An 18364-nucleotide genomic window follows, 5' to 3' on the forward strand; every position below is an offset into this window, starting at 1 on the left:
AATGTAAATAGACTATGTTTCATTTTAGGTATTACAAAATATATATGGTTACATAAGATATAGCAATATTTGTAACTAAAAACAGAGTTCTGCAAGCTTTCGTTGCGTAAAAAGTTATAGATATAACGTAGTTATAAAATGTAAGTACGCAATTAAGGAAACTAAAATTTTATTGAGACTTTAAAAATTGGCAGTTGGCTACTACCTATCGCATTCTCTATTGTGGCTAGTGTCGCCGTGTGTTGTCAATGTGAAAGGAATTTAATAGCCAATCACTAAGTAGCATGTGTTTTTATAACGAACAAGAGTTTAACAATTCCCTCAACCCTTCAGGCCTTCCATCTCACTGCCTAAAAATAAAAGTTGCGACTTCAATCATGTTGATGCGTAACCTACACCCTCCTGAAAAAAAAAAATGGAACAAGATTGCAAGTTAAAGGTACTTGAAACCACTATCCTCCCAGAACAAGCAAATGGGGAAATGGCGCACATGCTTCGCTTTCCCATGATCCCAACCAACCTTACCTAACGTTTCCACTTAGGCGACTACAATTTCCAGTTAGAAATTTAATTTGTGATCACAGTCGACAAATGTCAAGAGTCAAACATACAAATATGTTAGTTTTTATCTGAGAAAATGGACAACTGTACGATGATATATACGTATGTAGGTATATATACATATATACATATACAAATATATATACATATATACATCTACAAATATATATACATATATACATACACAAATATATATACATATATGCATCTACAAATATATATATACATGTATACATATACATATATACACATATATACACATGTATACATATACATATATACACATATATACACATGTATACATATACATATATACACATATGTATACATATACATATATATAAATGTATACATATACATATATACATAAATGTAACATATACATATATACACATATGTATACATATACATATATACATACATGTATACATATACATATATACACATATGTATACATATACATATATACACATATGTATACATATACATATATACACATATGTATACATATACACATATATATACATATATACACATGTATACATATACACACATATATATACATATACATATGTATATATACATACAGATATATGTATATGTCTATATATACAGATCAGGGAGTGCGGAGTAGGGTTCAGAACCGGGAATTCCCGGTACTTTTGATATAGTAAGAGAAACGGGAATCTGAAATCGATTCTCCGTTCTTTCGGTAATTTCGGGACTCGACATCGACAGCATAACAAGTTTCAGTTCCTCGGTTCACGACATGGTATAGGCACACGTTCTCAGAGTAATTGTTCTTCGCTCATCCCCCAACATAAGACAGCTGTATACTCAAAATCTTTCTCTGTGACTACTGCTCGTGCCTGGAATGACCTACCCGAGTCAATCAGACTTCAAAATTCCCTTTCTGTGTTTAAGAAAACATTGATCAGGCACTTGCTTAAATCCGATAATCAGGTTTAGCTGTGGTATCAGATATGTGTGATTGAATATGTGTCAATGTACGTGTATCTGCAAGATTTATTGTAAGAAAATGTATTGGTTTATATATTTAAATTGTTTGTGTCTTCGTTAGTTTTTTGCATAAATGTTAAGTTATTAAATATATTTAAATCTGTATAACTTAAGCGATAGATAAAAAATTACTTTTTTTATAATATTTCTTTAATATATTATACTTTAGGTACCTCATGTGTATCTTATATACTTTTTTTTTTTGTATTTTCATATTTGTACTCATATGTAAATTCATTTTTTATTTAAATGTATTTGTGACAATTTTTGGTATGTCTAGGCTATAACATTTGTCAGGTTTATTTTGCATGTACCTAGTTAGTAAAGATGTATGTGGTTAGGTGTAAGACAAGACGGTACGCCTTAACTTCGCCGCTTAGAATAAGGCAATGAAAAAATTAACATTTAGTTTTTAATTGCGCGCTAAGGTTACTTTCGCTTGCTGCTCTCCTCTGGCGAGGCGATCCGTGTCCCCTGAGTCGCCCTTCTGGTCCGGACTGCCGTCTGTGCGTCTGTGGTTGCTGCGCGGAGATTCTTTACATAACCATCGTTTTCTTTTTAAGCTTGTTTTGAATATAAATATCATTTCAATTTAATAACTCTGTGATTATGTATGCGTTAAAACAATTATTTATTTTAATGGTTTAATTTCTTCTTCCAAAGTTAAAGATTGAGAGTAGCCTAAGGCTGAGAATAAAGTTATTTGTTCACGTTAGTAGAATACCTTTTGGCAATAAAAAAATTGTAACGCAAATCATTTGTTTATTTATTTTTTTTTTACTTCTGGTCACTAAAACTTGTTTAATCATTCAAAACTAACTAGAACTTCTTCGATCACCGACTGCAGCAGCATTGATAAAAAAAATTATAAAAAAAATACTTGGTTCCGAAAGCACCGGTAATTCTGGGTTCCGTTTACGAATAATTCCGAAATTTCCAGTTCTAAAAATCGGTTACAGTTACGAACACGCTAGTGCGGAGAATCAGGATACTTTGAAACAGTTCAGAAATAGTACGAAAACATGAAGTATACTAAGAAATATGGAAATGAATAAGTCTCGTTAAAATTAAAACAGGTCATTTATTTATCTAATATTATACATTTTGAGTAGACTAACTAGCAATCCTTACTCTTTTCTGTAATTTATATTGCATTTGTTTAAAAATAAACAATAGTTAAATATCAGTTGTTTTTTTTATTATGATTCTTCAAAAGAGTGGTTTCTCTGTTAAAAATATTTCTATACCCGAGCGAAGTTGGGAGTTGGGGCGTGTTGCCTAGTATTCAATAATTCACATGAAAAATGAAGTTGACTATTGTAACCAACATGGCAACGGGAAACCTGCAAAGAGTCTTACAGTTGTCTCTTCCTTCGAGCACCCCACTTCTGAGCGCTGCATTTTTCGTTACGCTCTATGAGTCAACGCCTCGACCCTAGCGGAGACTTCACTTAAAAAAAAAAGGCAATATTACCATAGAAAACCACCAAATATACAATTGTTTTGCGCTACTTCCTAACACTGCCGATCACGAATTCTTCGATGTCATCACGAAACTGTTCACACAACATAGAAAATATTTCCAAATCGGGAATGCCGTCGCTTCCGCCAGTTTTGTTCGCGCTGACGTTACAAATGTGTCGAACGTGATTGGCTGGATGTCTTCGCGTCGCAACCGCCGCAGTGATGTGGTTCCAGCATTAACTCCTAACGACGCAACACTACCAATGAGACAAACTATGATCCTTTGTTTAGCACGCAATATGCAAGACATCATTGCAACACTCCAACTAAACTCTGTGAAATAGTAGGAAAATTTCTATCATGCTTACTGTCATAAATAATATTTTTATTATTCAAGAAAACGCTTGAAATGATAAATAATAGATATACAAGCGATATTAAATTTCACTGAGAGATAGATTAATAAGTGAAAACCTGATGGGTGAGATGAAAATAAAATCGTAGCCGTATATACCTACATATATAAAGTTTTTGGAAGATTTCACTTGAAATATTGGAGGCAGTAACACAAGAAGTTGAAAACTGGCCGATTCTCTGCTCAATAATACTTGGCACACCAGCATTCCAACGAAAACTAAACCCCCGCAAATATTGTATTAGCGATACATACAAAATGAGCTTCCTTCTTGCCCTTTAGTTTAAATTCCTCCTACTTACATAGCATTTCCCTGACAATTCACTGATTTTTTCCGGAAACACGTAGTTCTCTGACAATTTGAGGTTTTCACTAATCGATATCGATATCGATATAGCCTTGGTGTGAGAGGCACGTGATCTGACCTCTCGACAGCGAAAAGAACATTTAGTAAAAGCGACGGAAAATCCAATCGATACTTATTGACGATCGTTACGTGTGGTGCTTGCAGTGACTCTAGTGTTGGCGACTGTGAGGCAGGAAGACTCGACTACGCCACACAGTATCTCCTTCTTCCAGCCTGGCGCCGCGTCTTCCAAACCAACAGCCGTGCAGACGACGCTAAGTGCAGGGCAAGGCGTCGCTGGAGGCATGTTTACAGAGAGTTGATGGAAGAAAGGGAGGGGGGAATCTCTAGCAGTCTACCCCCGCCACGTGGCGACCACGTGTGCGATCATACCTAGATATTCCACTCCCAGGTTAAACAAAAATTTAAAATTGCTTCCATAGAGGGAGGCAATTCAAAAAAAAAAAGTTGTCTGTAAAGTCGGTTTACGGACGATAGTTTAACGTGACGTCATAACAAAATATTGATTAAATGATTGCATACTTTTATGAATAAAATTGAATAATTTTTATTGAATTATCACTATTTTGTATGGATACAAAGAAGGAGTGAAATGAAATCTACAATTAATTCGATAAATTTACTTTTATTTGCACTCATTAATTCATATATGTTTATTACTTTAACGAAGAGATTATTTTAACTATAACTGTTATACATGTTTACTATTTAACTTCTTCCAATCTGTGTTATTCTGTTAAGGATAGGACGATGATAGGAAAAGTAGGAAACGAATGGGAATGTTTCAAATTTAATGTGCCTCGAAAAAGTCAAATCGATGGTTGTTCCAATCGAGTGGAAGAGAGATAGATGCGGCGCAAGCGTACAATGAGCGTAACGGAACACAGCGTAACGGGACACTTTTTTCGTGCGTGCAGCCGGCGTTCATCGATTTATTAGACGTTGTCACGTCAAAAACGAACGATAAAAAAATCGGAGGATACAGTTTGGTGTTGCAGCTACATTTCTATCATCTCCATCCAAAATTTAATTACACCACTGGATAGCTAAAGGATCAAATAAGTCGTTACGCCAAGTGAGGACTGTGACGCATCGCGCGCGGTGGAGGGGGAAGCGCCGCCATTTTGAGGTCGTTTTGCTGCGTTTCGAGATTTCCATTTAGTATTAACTTTTGACTCGGAGAAGCTACGACGTTCGGTTGAATTTCAATCGTCAGCTCTCGTCAAAATCCATCGATTGCATAAATATAAAACATTAGTGTAAAATAGTTACAGTGACTATATATGGTGTTAAAATAAAAAATATTGCGTTATTTTATATTTTGTATAGAAAATATTACCTGTTACGTACACACATTCACGCACAACACAAGGCCGTATCCATGACACAGCCACACCCCGATTTTTTCTCTCTGAAATCTGTCACAAAAACTGTTTGGACCTAGCATAAAACCACAGTAATTTATTTTCTTACGAAGAATATCGGGATCTAACTTAAGCTGGGTTACAGAATCTCATGGTGTCAGGATCTACATGTTTTACCTTTATAATTATATACGTTTCAATTAAATATTGTGTGGGTGCACTTCCATGTCCTGATATTTATGAAAAAAAAGTTAAGGATTTTTAAAATGTTCCATTATAAACTAAAGTATAGTTCGTTAATAATGCTAAACTGAGAATAAAAGATTACTTATTTGTTTCACGTTAGCCATCTTGACACCTCAAGTCGCGATGTTTATTTGCATAATCTAATACAATACACACAAATTGGCTTATTTTAAAGAATTGGCTATAAATACTACAAATATGTATGGGTAATTTTTCACTAACTAGTGGCTTTTAAAAATCCACTGTTTCGTTCAAACACGCATGGGCACAAAAATTATTAACAAATATTGTATTTGAACGTAAACGTTTACCGATACCTTCACATTTGAGTGCTACACATTATTTAATTGCTATGCATACACTTTGCAAAATATAAACACATCATACAAACCCGAACAACATTTCTAAAAAACCTGACTGTGTAACATTTTTTTTATTCACATCTGTAAAAGTGTTCCCTCGACACTCAAATGTTGTACACGTCAAAATAATCAATTTCGAAAGTAACAATACAGTTTGTTTACAAGTCACATGATTAAAAATTATTACACATCAGCTTCGAATGAGAATACAAACACCCTCCCCCCCCCCCCCCCCGGCCAAGAATAAAAAAAACCTAACTGAAGGGGTCTTCTTACGCTTGCAAAATCGCGTGACTGTGGAACGGTGTTGATACAGGTAAACTATGTTTTATGGGAAAAGTTTCTGTATATTCAAATGCTTTCTGGTTATTGCGTGCATACAGACCGACATACGGGCAGTGTTCAAGATGCAAGCATCCTGTACAAAAGTAGCTTGGCTTCTGGGTTGTAGCCGTGTCCTTAGCAAAAATAATTCTCCGACGCGACGTTTCGGTCGCCATCATCAGGGAGCAGTTACCTACTGTAGGTAACTGCTCCCTGATGATGGCGACTGCAAAGTCGACCGAAACGTCGGTGAATCATTTGCCAAGGACACGGCTACAACCCAGAAGCCAAGCTATTTCAGACAATGGCCGTGAAAGCCTACGAACATTATTAAGAAGTACGTTATTTCATTTTTTTTAAATGATATTTTGTTGAATGACAGCTTGCATGAATCTCTCGAAAAACTACACATAGCTGTAATCTGTTATCAAGAAAGAGTAAAACCTGTGCGTGCAAGGAAAAAATAAAAAGCACACAAATCAATCGTAACAATGCGTAGGTGCGTGAATTAAAAGTTTGCTTGCAAGTGTAGTAATGCAGTTCGAAATGTGCGGACATGAAATGTTTTAATACCAAGGATAGTTACTAGAGCTATAAAAAAAAATCTAACCACAGTTAACAAACTTTAACTTAATTGATTTTTTCTATACGAACTTATAATGATGTCGGGATTTCCATAAGCAATAAAAATAAAACAAAAGGTAATGCTAAAACAAGGATATTCTGTACGTACTAGAAATAATTCATGACGTATTTAAAACGTAAACGAACATGAGTAAATGAACTGCGGCCAAAAACGCGGGTTCTATAGGTCATATGTGGTAACGTAAACGTTAAGAGATGTTTGTTGTCCAGCTAATGCGTACGTCCGTGTCCACATGCGTACCATTGTAGATATTCTGTTCCGTGATTTATGTATAGCCTACGCGTACGTCAATGTTCGCTTCCTTGTTACTGTATAACGGGCCTAACTAACGCAAAGACATTAATGGAAAAAAAAAATACTTGGAATTCCACTTAGTGCATTACATCAAGTTATTTACGAGTAAGTTCCGGAAAGGAAAGTACTTTAATGAAGCTTACATACTCTTACTACCATAAGAATTCAAATGGACACTTCTAACTGCCTAAAATGTGTAAAATTATAGAGAAAAAAGAACGACATAAGTGGCAATAGAAAACGTCAGTTGAAATTAATATGGTATCGTACACTCCACGCACAATGATATTTTTTTCGTGTTCGGCTTGACTTACAAAACTGTCAATGACAAACGACCACACTTGAATAAAGCCTGTCTTTCACGGCGTTCAAGCATCAAGTGGATTGCTTACTGTACAAACGTTGTTTGTCCCTTTTTGATTTCGAGGGTGTTTTTTTTTTTTTCCAAAAAACAGAATGGAGTATTTATGATAAGTTCTCAAGAACAAAGAGTCCGAAATTCTTGTTGTTTCCGAATAGTAAGGGTGTGGCCTTTACTGATGCGGCCTTAATCACTGGAGTAGTATAAAATAGCGGAGTCTGGTGCAATGTTATTCTTATGGGACTACAGCTTAACGGCTTGATGGTACGTTGGCTTGCCAATCGTAAAGATTCGTCTATGTTCGGGCGTGTCCGCCTCTCTAAGCCTATGATCGTCACCTCGGCGGCCATTTTAAATGACGCCACATCCGTCATCTTGAAAGCCACAATTTTTGAAAATCCGTAATTATTAGGTTAGAAATGAGAAAAAAAATTCAAAATTCATCAAAAAATTCACTTATTAATTTACTGATTTATTAAATTGAATTCCGTCCTTGGTTTAGTTCTTGCTCGATGCAAAAATTGTAATTTAGGTAAAAAAAATATTTGATAAATAAAAGTGAAAAAGTCCTAAAACAGGCTTAAATTTCTCATTCACCAGCCGCCAATAAGCTGTCAATGCTATCTTGACCGCCATCTTGATTTCAGTAATCGATACAAGGAGCGCTAGTGTCACGTAGCACACACACCATCTGCTAGAGTGCATTGCCACCATAGTAGTTTAGGTTTTATCAACCAGAGTGGAGTAGAATTTATAACTGTTGAATCCGCATCATGTCAGAGTGGCCGCCATCTTGAAAAGCCATAGTCATTAGGCTATAAATTCGAAAAAAAATCCCTAAATTCATTTTTAAAAAAAACACATTAAATTAATTATGTTTGATTCGATCAATATCCGTCTTCGGATCAATCCCTGGATGATGCAAATAAATGTAACTTTTTGTAAAAAAAAAAATATTTATTCAATAAAATATGGCGAAAAATCATAAAAGCAGCTTAGGTTCCTAGTATACCACCTCCAGTAAGCAAACGAAGACATATTGAATGCCATCTTGGAAATTTGTAATAATTAACCTAGAGATTTGGGCGGGAAAAAAAAACTAAAAAAAAAAAAAAAAAAATTAAAAAAATTAATGTCAGATTATTTCGAAAGATTTCCGTCCCATCTTCAATTCGATTCTCGGCCAGTGATAAGAGTAAATAAAGCTTAAAATAAATTTTAATTTCTGTTTCCCATTACCTTTCGTGGAGTTAATTAATCATTATCTCTACTAAAAACGACTCTATACAAGATACGTGTCATGCAGAATCAATAAGTTGTCACTGTATCTGAAAAGGAAGTCTATTTTTTTGATACTTGGAATACCATCGCAACCAGGTCTTGTACAATGTTAGGTGTTCAGACCAGGCTCTCCGAAACACGAGGTCGATGAACAATCAACAAAAGGAAACCTATTTGGAAGCGCATTTAAACAAGGAAACACATTTGGAAGCAAAATCACCGAAAAGGAAGCACAATCGTAAGCAAAATCACCGAAAAGGAAGCACTATCGGAACTAAATCACCGAAAAGAAAGCACAATTGGAAGAACAATCGAAAGCACAATTAACGAAAAGGAAGCGCAATCGGAAGCACAATCAGAAAAAGGAAGCACATTTAAAAAACGCAGCACAATTGGAAGCAATTTCACAAAAGGAAGAACACTCTGAAGCACAGTGAGCAAAAGAAAATGCATTCGGAAGCACAATCAGCGAAAAGGAAGCAAAATTGTAAAAAACAAAAAAAAATCGTAAGCACATACGTAAAAAAAGCACATTTAAGAAAAAATAATAAAAAGCACATTTGTAAGCACATTTAAAAAAGGGCAAGACGATTGGAAGCACATTCAATAAGGAACCACACTCTGAAGCAATATCAAAAAAGTAAGCACAATCAGAAGGGGGACGCACCACAACGCCGAAATACCACAACGCCGAACGTACAATAACGCCGAATACCATAACGCCGAATTCCAAATTGACCACAACGCCGACGACCCGAAAACTGCCGTGTACCACAACGCCGAATGACCACAACGCCGTAATACATTAACGCCGAAAAATTTCATTGCAGTATTGCCACAAAAACAAACTCAGAAGAAAGTCACTAAATATACTGAAAGAGAATTCAAATGTACAACAACGCCGAAATACCATAACGCCGAATGCCACAACAACGAATCTACAATATGACCATAACGCCGAAACCATTATATGACCATAAGGCCGAAACCATTATATGACCATAACGCCGAAATTCTAATATGACCATAACGCCGAAACCATAACTTGTTGCCTACCTGCCAGGCATTGAAATGCTGTATTCGTAAGATAAGCGCAATCTCTTGCAACTGTGAAGCTAAACATACAGCCAACATGTTTATCGTTTTGCACATTCAATATGAGTACTGATTTTTCCCCTAGTTAAACATAACACTTTATTATTTTTTATAGGGCAAATGGAACATTGATTGAAATGAAATATATTTTTGAAAGAATAATAATTTTTTTTTTTTTACAATTCAAGGTCAAGTTGAAGGTTTTTTATTTCGAAAATGCAACGTTTTTACAAGGGTTTCGAGAAGAGGAGGCGGCCTTTTGAAATGTCAGCTCCTTAGAGTTGATTTGAGGAAATAAATTAGATATGAAGTAGCGCCGGGAATGATGGGCAGGAGAAACACGAGATCCCAAAAAATTTGCCAACTTTCGTTGAAAATTGGACCCGGATCGCCTAGGTTGGAGGCTAATGCTGTAGCTAACCTCCACTCTTGCAGTTACTAATATATTATTCGATTCAGACTTACGTAGTTATAACAAAAATGATAGGGTTACCACTTAAAGTCCCGTAGGTACACGCTGCATGCTCGTTCAATTGCTTGTGCGTGAAGGGCGACTCAGAGTTGGAGGCACCGTGGATAAGGGCGGTATATCGATTTTGTGTCTCATTCACACAAGTAACCTGTGAGTGGACGAGCGTCTTAAACATTTGTCTCAATAAGTGTTGTAGTTTGTAGTTCGTAATTTATACATAAAGTATTTTTTTTAAATGTACGCTTTTTGCAAATAGTGCAATACTTGTCTGCAAAAAAAAAAGTATTATACCATTTTAGGCTATTTTCATAACAATATTTACAATACTTTAGGTGCATAAATTTAAAAACTATTTGATTCATTGCTATAAAATAATGTAAATAGGCTATACATAATTGTATAATACTGTCGAAATAATGAAGAGATTCTTTAATACCAATAAGCCTACTATATTTATATTTAAAAAAATTATAACCACTGTAAAACTATCTGGCATTTCCCTAAGGAGCTCGCCTACATGTGCCTAAACTGCATTGTAGCATGTCAGAATAACTTTTTACAGATTAAGTAAAGTGTCTTTATGCTGTTTATCTACGAAAAAAAAACACACACCTTTTCAAGAAAACATGCGCAATATAAACACCTTTTAGGTCGCGTCTAAATAGCCAAAACTGGGGTGTTTAGGGTGCTATTTCAGAAAATGTACTAGCTGGATACAAATGAACTTAAGGGCGTTGCAATAGGCGGGCCCCTTAAAGGCGTTTAAGTGTGAAAAATTCACTGTTTGATGTTTATTATAAATATCGTTAATTCTGTATACATTAGTTGTAAGCATAGTTTGCATATTTTTCTCAAAACAGCTTGTTAAAGACAAAATATGCATGTTACACGAGCATACAATAAGTAAAAACCAATATTAAATTATTCAGAATGAAATTACATGCGATAGGCAATATGCTGAAATATACCCATAACGAAATTATTTCTTCTTTTTTTTATAATTGCTGAGTTTTCAATTTTTTTTGTAAAATACGAGGTTAGTAGTATATAATAGGGCATCCGAGATCTGGCTTCTGGCTGTGGTGTCTGTGGTGTTTTCCGCCATCTTGGATTGTGACGTCACGGCGGCCATCTTGGATGGATGTGACCTTGACCTTTAACCTTGACCTTGACCCAGGCGGCCATTTTGGATCCGCCATCTTGGATCCGCCATCTTGGATGACGTCATTGTGTTCTAGAAAATTCCGGCGTTGTGTGTTCCGCCATATTGGATTATGACGTCACCGTTGCAATTTCCGTTACGGCCGCCATCTTTAACTTTTTTATTTATTATCCGATTTTAATGAAATTTTTTTTAAAAATTATAAAAAAAATTAAATAATAAAATTTTAATAAAATAATTACAAAAAACAAACATGTACGACACGGAGTTCGGAGTCCTCGGTTCGAACCCGACGAGTGCAAAAAAAATTAAAAATGGCGACAGGCTCCTTCCTTAATGGTGTCTTCAGGCAGACGGACTCCCACCACTTTTCTTAAAGCATATATATCGTCACCTAGTATGACGTCATGTCCGCCATCTTGTCTTCGTTGCTGGAGACCACCATCTTGTTTTCGGCCGCTAGAGTGCGCTGACACCATGTTAGTTTAGTTCTTATCCGCTAGAGTTTAGTAATCATTTATTACTGTGACACCCGCCATCTTGAAATTTGGATGCCATCTTGAAAATCCGTAATTATTTAGCTAGAAATTCGGGAAAAATTCTAAAATTCATTAAATAAATCACTCATTAACTTACATATTGATTCGATGGATTCCCGTCTTTGGTTCGATACCCGATCGATGCAATAATGTTTAATTTTATGTAAAAAAATAATTGCCATAAACCATGTTCAAAATTCATTAAATAAATTTGTAATCTATATACTGATTGAAAAGATCGACTAAGGTCCATGGTTCGATCCCTGACCTATACCAAACAACAACTTTAATTTTAAAAAATACCACTAAAGTGTAAGGTTTGAGTAAATAAAAACACTGCAAGTTCTTTTAAAAAAACTTTTATTACATACATACTACACTACTACAAGTACAAAAAAAATACACAGACAAATTACTAAAGTCTTGGTTAAGATTTATTTCCGCATTTAATCTTGTGCTGTTCAAGACACTGTATAGCTGTGAGTCCTGATTTTCGAGGTCGATTAGCAAAATACTTAAAGCACATCTTACACATATAAATCTTATGTTGATGTTTTGTAACCTGGGGTCTCACAAGTCGGGAGAAGTTTTTGATGTAGCAGTAGTGTGCAGAACCGCCTTCACTTGTCACAAGCAACAAATCGAAATGATTTTTTCTTTCTTGTTTGGTTACCCGAATCGGACACACCTTATTATCCTCATTTAGCGCATACACATTAACTGAGACTTCAGGGTTATTTTTCTCAAAAACTTTTATCTGATTTAACGGTGGCGGATAGCACAGTCCATCGAAGTTGTACTTATTCTCCAAAGCATAATACCTCTTATCAACACGGTTTTGATGACTTCCCTCGACAAATCTTGCCAAAATACTCCATTTAAAACAAAACTGGTCCTTGAAGTTTTGGCAATTGACTACTGCTCTTTTGTTGACTATCGCCTCAGGTAAGGCAATAAATGATGATGTCTGATGGTATGGAAGCATACTATCACTTGATTCGTTTCCTATGCACATAATCTTGTGCCTGTCCAGACTGTTACAATGCGAAAAAACCTTATCGCATTTGTCGCACTTATATGTCTCTCGAGAGATTGTCAGAGACCTACTGCAGGTTATTGATGCACCACAATATTTGCATTGATGCGATGTACGCTCTTCATTAGTTGAAGAATCCATTGCTGATGATGAAACTTCAGCTGATGGTGGAACAGCACGTATCGTTGTCTTCTCTGCAGCAGGTATCGGGATCTCCACAGCTGTCGACACCTCAGCCATTGAGCTCTCCGCTGCCGTGGTCTCCTCTGCAAATGGTATCGGGATCTCCGACTCAATCATCGTTGCTGCCATCGAGGTCCCAGCTGCTGTCGGTAAACATTCTATTCCGGTCGACATAACTAAATCTCACGAAACTTAATGGAGAGAGCACGTCCGTACTGCACCGCGACCAGAGGTGAACTGCGGGTCCAGTCGTCTGAACCTCGCTTATATACCCATGGTCTACTGGTATACCTCATGAGTCAAAATATTGTCTGTATTTAAACATTTTTTATTAGGTATCTAAAAATTGTAGAAATAAAAAGCATATGAGTTCAAGTTTTACACATTTATTTATAAAAATTACACAAATACATATTAGGTTAAGGAATCAAGCATTTTCACAAGCACAGTCTTTAATGCCGCACGAACTGACACGTCGACTCCGGTTCCAACTGGTTCGTTGACTCCGGTTCCAACTGGTTCGCAGGCCACAGGATCAGGAACACAGGTTTCCAGCTGGTCATCTTCTGTGACGTTGACAACTCCGACAAGACATGGTCGATGACGTCTGTGACCACGTCTACGCCTGGGCTTTGGCTCAGTGCTAATTGGGACAGATTCACTGCCTGAACTGCGACGACGAGACACACACCGTTTGGACGTCTGCATAGAAGCATCACAGGTCGCAACAGGTTGCAACACGCTCATGTTTGGTGTTGCACATGCAGACGAGGCGACTACCTCAGCGATGCTAGCAGGAAGGATTGTGTGTGGTCTCATGTGATAGACGGCACAGTTTCCAGGTTCGCAACAATCTACCAGCTGCTGGGTCGGTTCGTAGGACACAGGAAAGTGCGCAAACCGCCAATGCTGAGCGCCTCCATCACAGGTTTCTGTATATGTACGTAGATACCCGGAATCCCAGTAGCTGTACTCTACACTGCTGAAGCTAGGTCTTGCGCTCACGTACACGTTAGCAGGATGAAACGTAAACATCTTCTTGCAGGTCGAACGTCAACTGAAGGCATGTACGTAGGTACGCCATTTATATATGCAGGCTCCTACTAACACTGTGTGTGCCATTTCTGCATTAACTGCGAGTTTGTACAGGCACAGACACGTTCAAACTTGTCACGTGGCTGCATGTCATATATTGCACTAAGCTTGCGCAGGGAAGGACAGCCGTAGTCGGTCTGTATATCTACGATTTCAGCTGCTCTGTCGTCACACAACTTGCTCAGCCATTTCTTCTGTTCAGGTCCGGCAACGTAGATTGTTCCGTTTTGAACTAGTAAATCTTGAAGTGTGTTTTTCACTTGGTGGTACGGAATTTTTCCTTCGTCCCACTCCAGGCCATGGTAGTATTTACATAGCCATTCGTTCGAGCGTTTACTTTTTTCGTCTAGTAGTTTCCAAGGATACGGAGGTCGGAAGCTGCGGGTTCGAGTCTTGTCTCCAGAGGTGACGGCAATTTCTTTGAGAACAAAGCCGTTTTGGCTCTGAAAACCTTGCAGGTTGCAGTACATCTTGTCGCTAGCAATGCTCGATCGTAACTGAATTATTATCGCAAACGAAACAGTATTTAAGTCAGCATTTTCACAAGTTTGTCTCGACAATTGTACGAAGACAGCCGATCGTGAAGTATCAGACAAAAAGCGTAGGTGTTTGGGGTAATATTTCCGCTAGTCGTTATCTCGATCCTACAGTCGATGATGTTTGAATTTATTCGATCATCCTGTTTGGAAACGTCAAACACCATTAACGGAGCCTTGTTCTTGAAACTGTCTGGACTCAGTATCGGTGACTGTATCCGCCCATAGTAAGCTTGCTGAAACTTGGCGTACATTTGATATGCTAGAAGAAATCTTCCACTTTCAAAATCCATGTTCATGTCAACGTACGGATAACTTTCGCTGTTTAAAAATATTTTTACATTGCGTATTTGACAGTTATCGAATACGGAGCGACTTACTCCTGCATTGAGCTGCCTTCCGGTCTGAAGGCCAACGATGATGTATCTTGGTTTTTCCGTAGCGAAGCTGGACTTTACTATCCAATTGATACGCTGACTATGAGGCAAGCCGGGATAAGTTTCCAGGCTCCAGGATCGGAATGGCACATCGAAGTTTTTGCCATTTTCTATGTTCTTCAACATCTTGACTCGTTCAACGGTGCTCACTTGGATGTGGGGCAGCATCCACTCGATAGACTGTAGTGTTAGCGAGACATCTTGAGGGTTTTCTGCAGCGGTGACAATTGCATTAATGTACGTGTTGGCTAGAAGCAGTACGAGCTCTTGTTTCGAATTAATGATTATATGCTTGTAGTCCTCAGCGAATCCAAGAAGCATGGACAGAGGAACACAAACTTCGAACTTCCCTTCGGCATAAACCGGAAGCTTATATTCATCCTCGAGAGCCCAACTGGCCATCTTTGCAGCAGACAGTTCATTTGGAGTGAGCGAAAGGTAATTTTTCATAGCAGATGTTATGCCTACATCTCTCGTCTGGTCTACCTCGACACCATTGAGTACATATGTAATGCGCTCGATTAGGTGTAGAATACCATTGCAGGATATTGATGTCGTTGTCGGGTGCGTACCATCCGCTTTTGTAAGCGTGCCTCTTATACGTAGAAATGACTGCGAAGGTAAAGTACAAATATCTTGGTGTTGTACTGCAATGCGTACTTCCGATGGTAGTGCGTACGGTCCGAGCAGGAAAGGCTGGTACTCGTGCAATTCCATTTTCGTAATGCTGTCTTCAAAAATGACCGGATCTTCCACGTTGAGGATTTCGTCTTCCATATTTATTCGGCACTTGTCCAATACTGAGAAGATACTTTATGTTGTCAGGTGTTAATGCACCGATGTCTGGTAGAGAACTGTTCTTATTCAAGGCAATACGATTTCTTTTATAACTGTTCGGTGTTACGAACTTTATGCCCATCGCTTCAAGTGCAGACGTAATGTAATTTCTTCGTCTTGAAAATTCACCAATCGACCTCGCTGGTCAACGATTCGGACGACGACTTCGTGTGCGCACTTCACGACGACTGGAACGTAAATGATACTTTGCGGTACTTCTACCAGTTTATATCCTGGCGGGACCATCGGTGAAAACTCGTGCAGCATGTTGCTTAGTCTTCCGTTGAGATACGTTCCACTTGCCAAATTACAGTTTATTCTTATGACATTCACAGGCAAAATGTTTACTGCGCGCGTAGATTCGTATGTTCTTCCTGTATAATACACCTTTGATTCGAATCCGAGCATGGTACCTATGGTGCCAGGTTTCGTAAAGTCGACATTTTCACTGCATGTTAGAATACTTTTTTGAGTGTTTGGATTTCCACGCAGTTGAAAGTCTACATCCTGTGGTAACATATCCCTGATGTAATTTGCAATGTCGTCAATTTCGTAAGAGCCAACAGGTAACTGTATTTCATGAGCGGTCCCATCGCTTTTCAGGAAGCAGATCTTGCAGTTTTCCTCGTCGATATTAGGTATGGCATTATACGTTTGAAAATCTACGAGTCCGATACACCATTCTCCGACTAAATCCAGAGGCGGGAAATGAACCCCCCGCAGCTCAGATGCGTGACCTGTCAGGGTAAGTGTTATCGACATGACTAATAAATTATCATCACTGCACAACCTTTAAGTAGCAAATTTTTTTTTGTCAGCTAATTTTTGTTTGTTAAAAAGCGAAGACACAAGTGTCCGCAGTTTGTTTGATTAGGCTTCTGTTCCGTTTCGTAATTGTAAAACAACGTAGTGGACCGGCCCAGGTACTGTCGCAGTTCTGGCGGAGGCCTCAAATTACCGAAACTGTCGTAGTACTCGGCCATGTTTCCAGTCTTTACATAGGCCACCCAGTGCGTGCCTCGACCCGCTGACGTGTCTAAATTAATTATGGCGCACTCACGTGTCTTTGGCTTACTGGGCAAAGTGTCTCGCATAAACACGCCGCGGAAATTTGGTATTTTCAGTTTGCGTGCGTACTTTATTAAATCTACGTTGGTGAGCGGACGTTTCGGCAAAGAACTTAGGATTTTTTCATTCGTTTCTTCCTCATGCCTCGTCCTGTCTTGTGAGGTTGCAAGTAGAGTCCTGCGCCGTTTTTTTTACCGATGGCAATGGCTTCCATGTTGGCATTGTGTCGCTGTGCTTCTTTTAACTGCTTGCGCTCATTCTTCGAAGTGTTGACTGCCCGCACTATACCGCTCGTTGCACCGATGAGGCCGCCGAGAGCACCCAATGCAGGCAAAAGCAAAGGAAGAAATCCTCCTATAATCTTCTTGTCGAGAGTCTGTAATTTTTGCTTGGCTTTTTGCACGCCTGCGCCAGTCTTGCGCTTCTTGGTCTTGCGTGAGTTAGTCTTTGACTTGATGGAGCTGGTTCGTCGAGCACCCAGTCCTAATTTCGTCTTTGCCTTCATGATTTTAGATACGCCCCACGCTGCGATTTTCTCTTCTAGTCCCGCGTCCGGCGATTTGCTTATATCTTCGGCTTCCTGTGCCAATATCTGATCTGCTCTGTGCCTAGATTCCAGATCCTTGCTTAATGAATATGCGATATCGTGCTGCTTGCACTTTTCGTCGAGAGAATTAATGCCCACATCACCTCGAGCTAACCTTTTCGCTAGTTTAGTCCCGGGGCCGCAAAATCTGTAGCCGGGAATGTGTAGCTCGAATGGCAGATTGTTTATCAGCGAGTTCACAAGTCCTGCACCGATGTGTTTTTTGTTCTTACCTCTTCGAGTCATTACGCACAACTGACCAGAAAGTATAAATACGCTTCTTTTATACAATTACTTTAGTACAATGCAGGTCGTCAAGCAAGACGTGTGTTTGCCCGTGCGCATTACGCAAGATGATGTATTTAGTGCACGTGAATCACGACATGGCTTACTGTTGCCTTCTGCCGTACGATGCATAATGGCGGGTCCGTCAAACTGTGGCAAGACGTGTGTTTTACTGAGTTTACTGGAGGAACCAAATGGTCTTCGGTTCGAGAACGTCTACTTGTATTCCAAGTCGTTGCAACAGCCAAAGTACCAGCGCCTAGCAACTGTTCTACGATCTGTGGATGGTCTGGAGTATTTTCCGTTTAGCGATAATACCGATGTTGTA

The 18364-nt window shown here is 38.4% G+C and overlaps 1 protein-coding gene across 3 annotated transcripts in view; it reads right to left on the minus strand.

Annotated features, from left to right (window-relative positions):
- LOC134541341 (ubiquitin-conjugating enzyme E2 W) overlaps positions 1 to 18364 on the minus strand; it is a 129168-nt gene that overhangs the window by 40728 nt on the left and 70076 nt on the right. The gene's annotated exons all lie outside the window — the stretch shown is intronic.

Source organism: Bacillus rossius, chromosome 18 (genome assembly GCF_032445375.1).
Source record: "Bacillus rossius redtenbacheri isolate Brsri chromosome 18, Brsri_v3, whole genome shotgun sequence".
Taxonomy (NCBI): Eukaryota; Metazoa; Arthropoda; class Insecta; order Phasmatodea; family Bacillidae; genus Bacillus; species Bacillus rossius.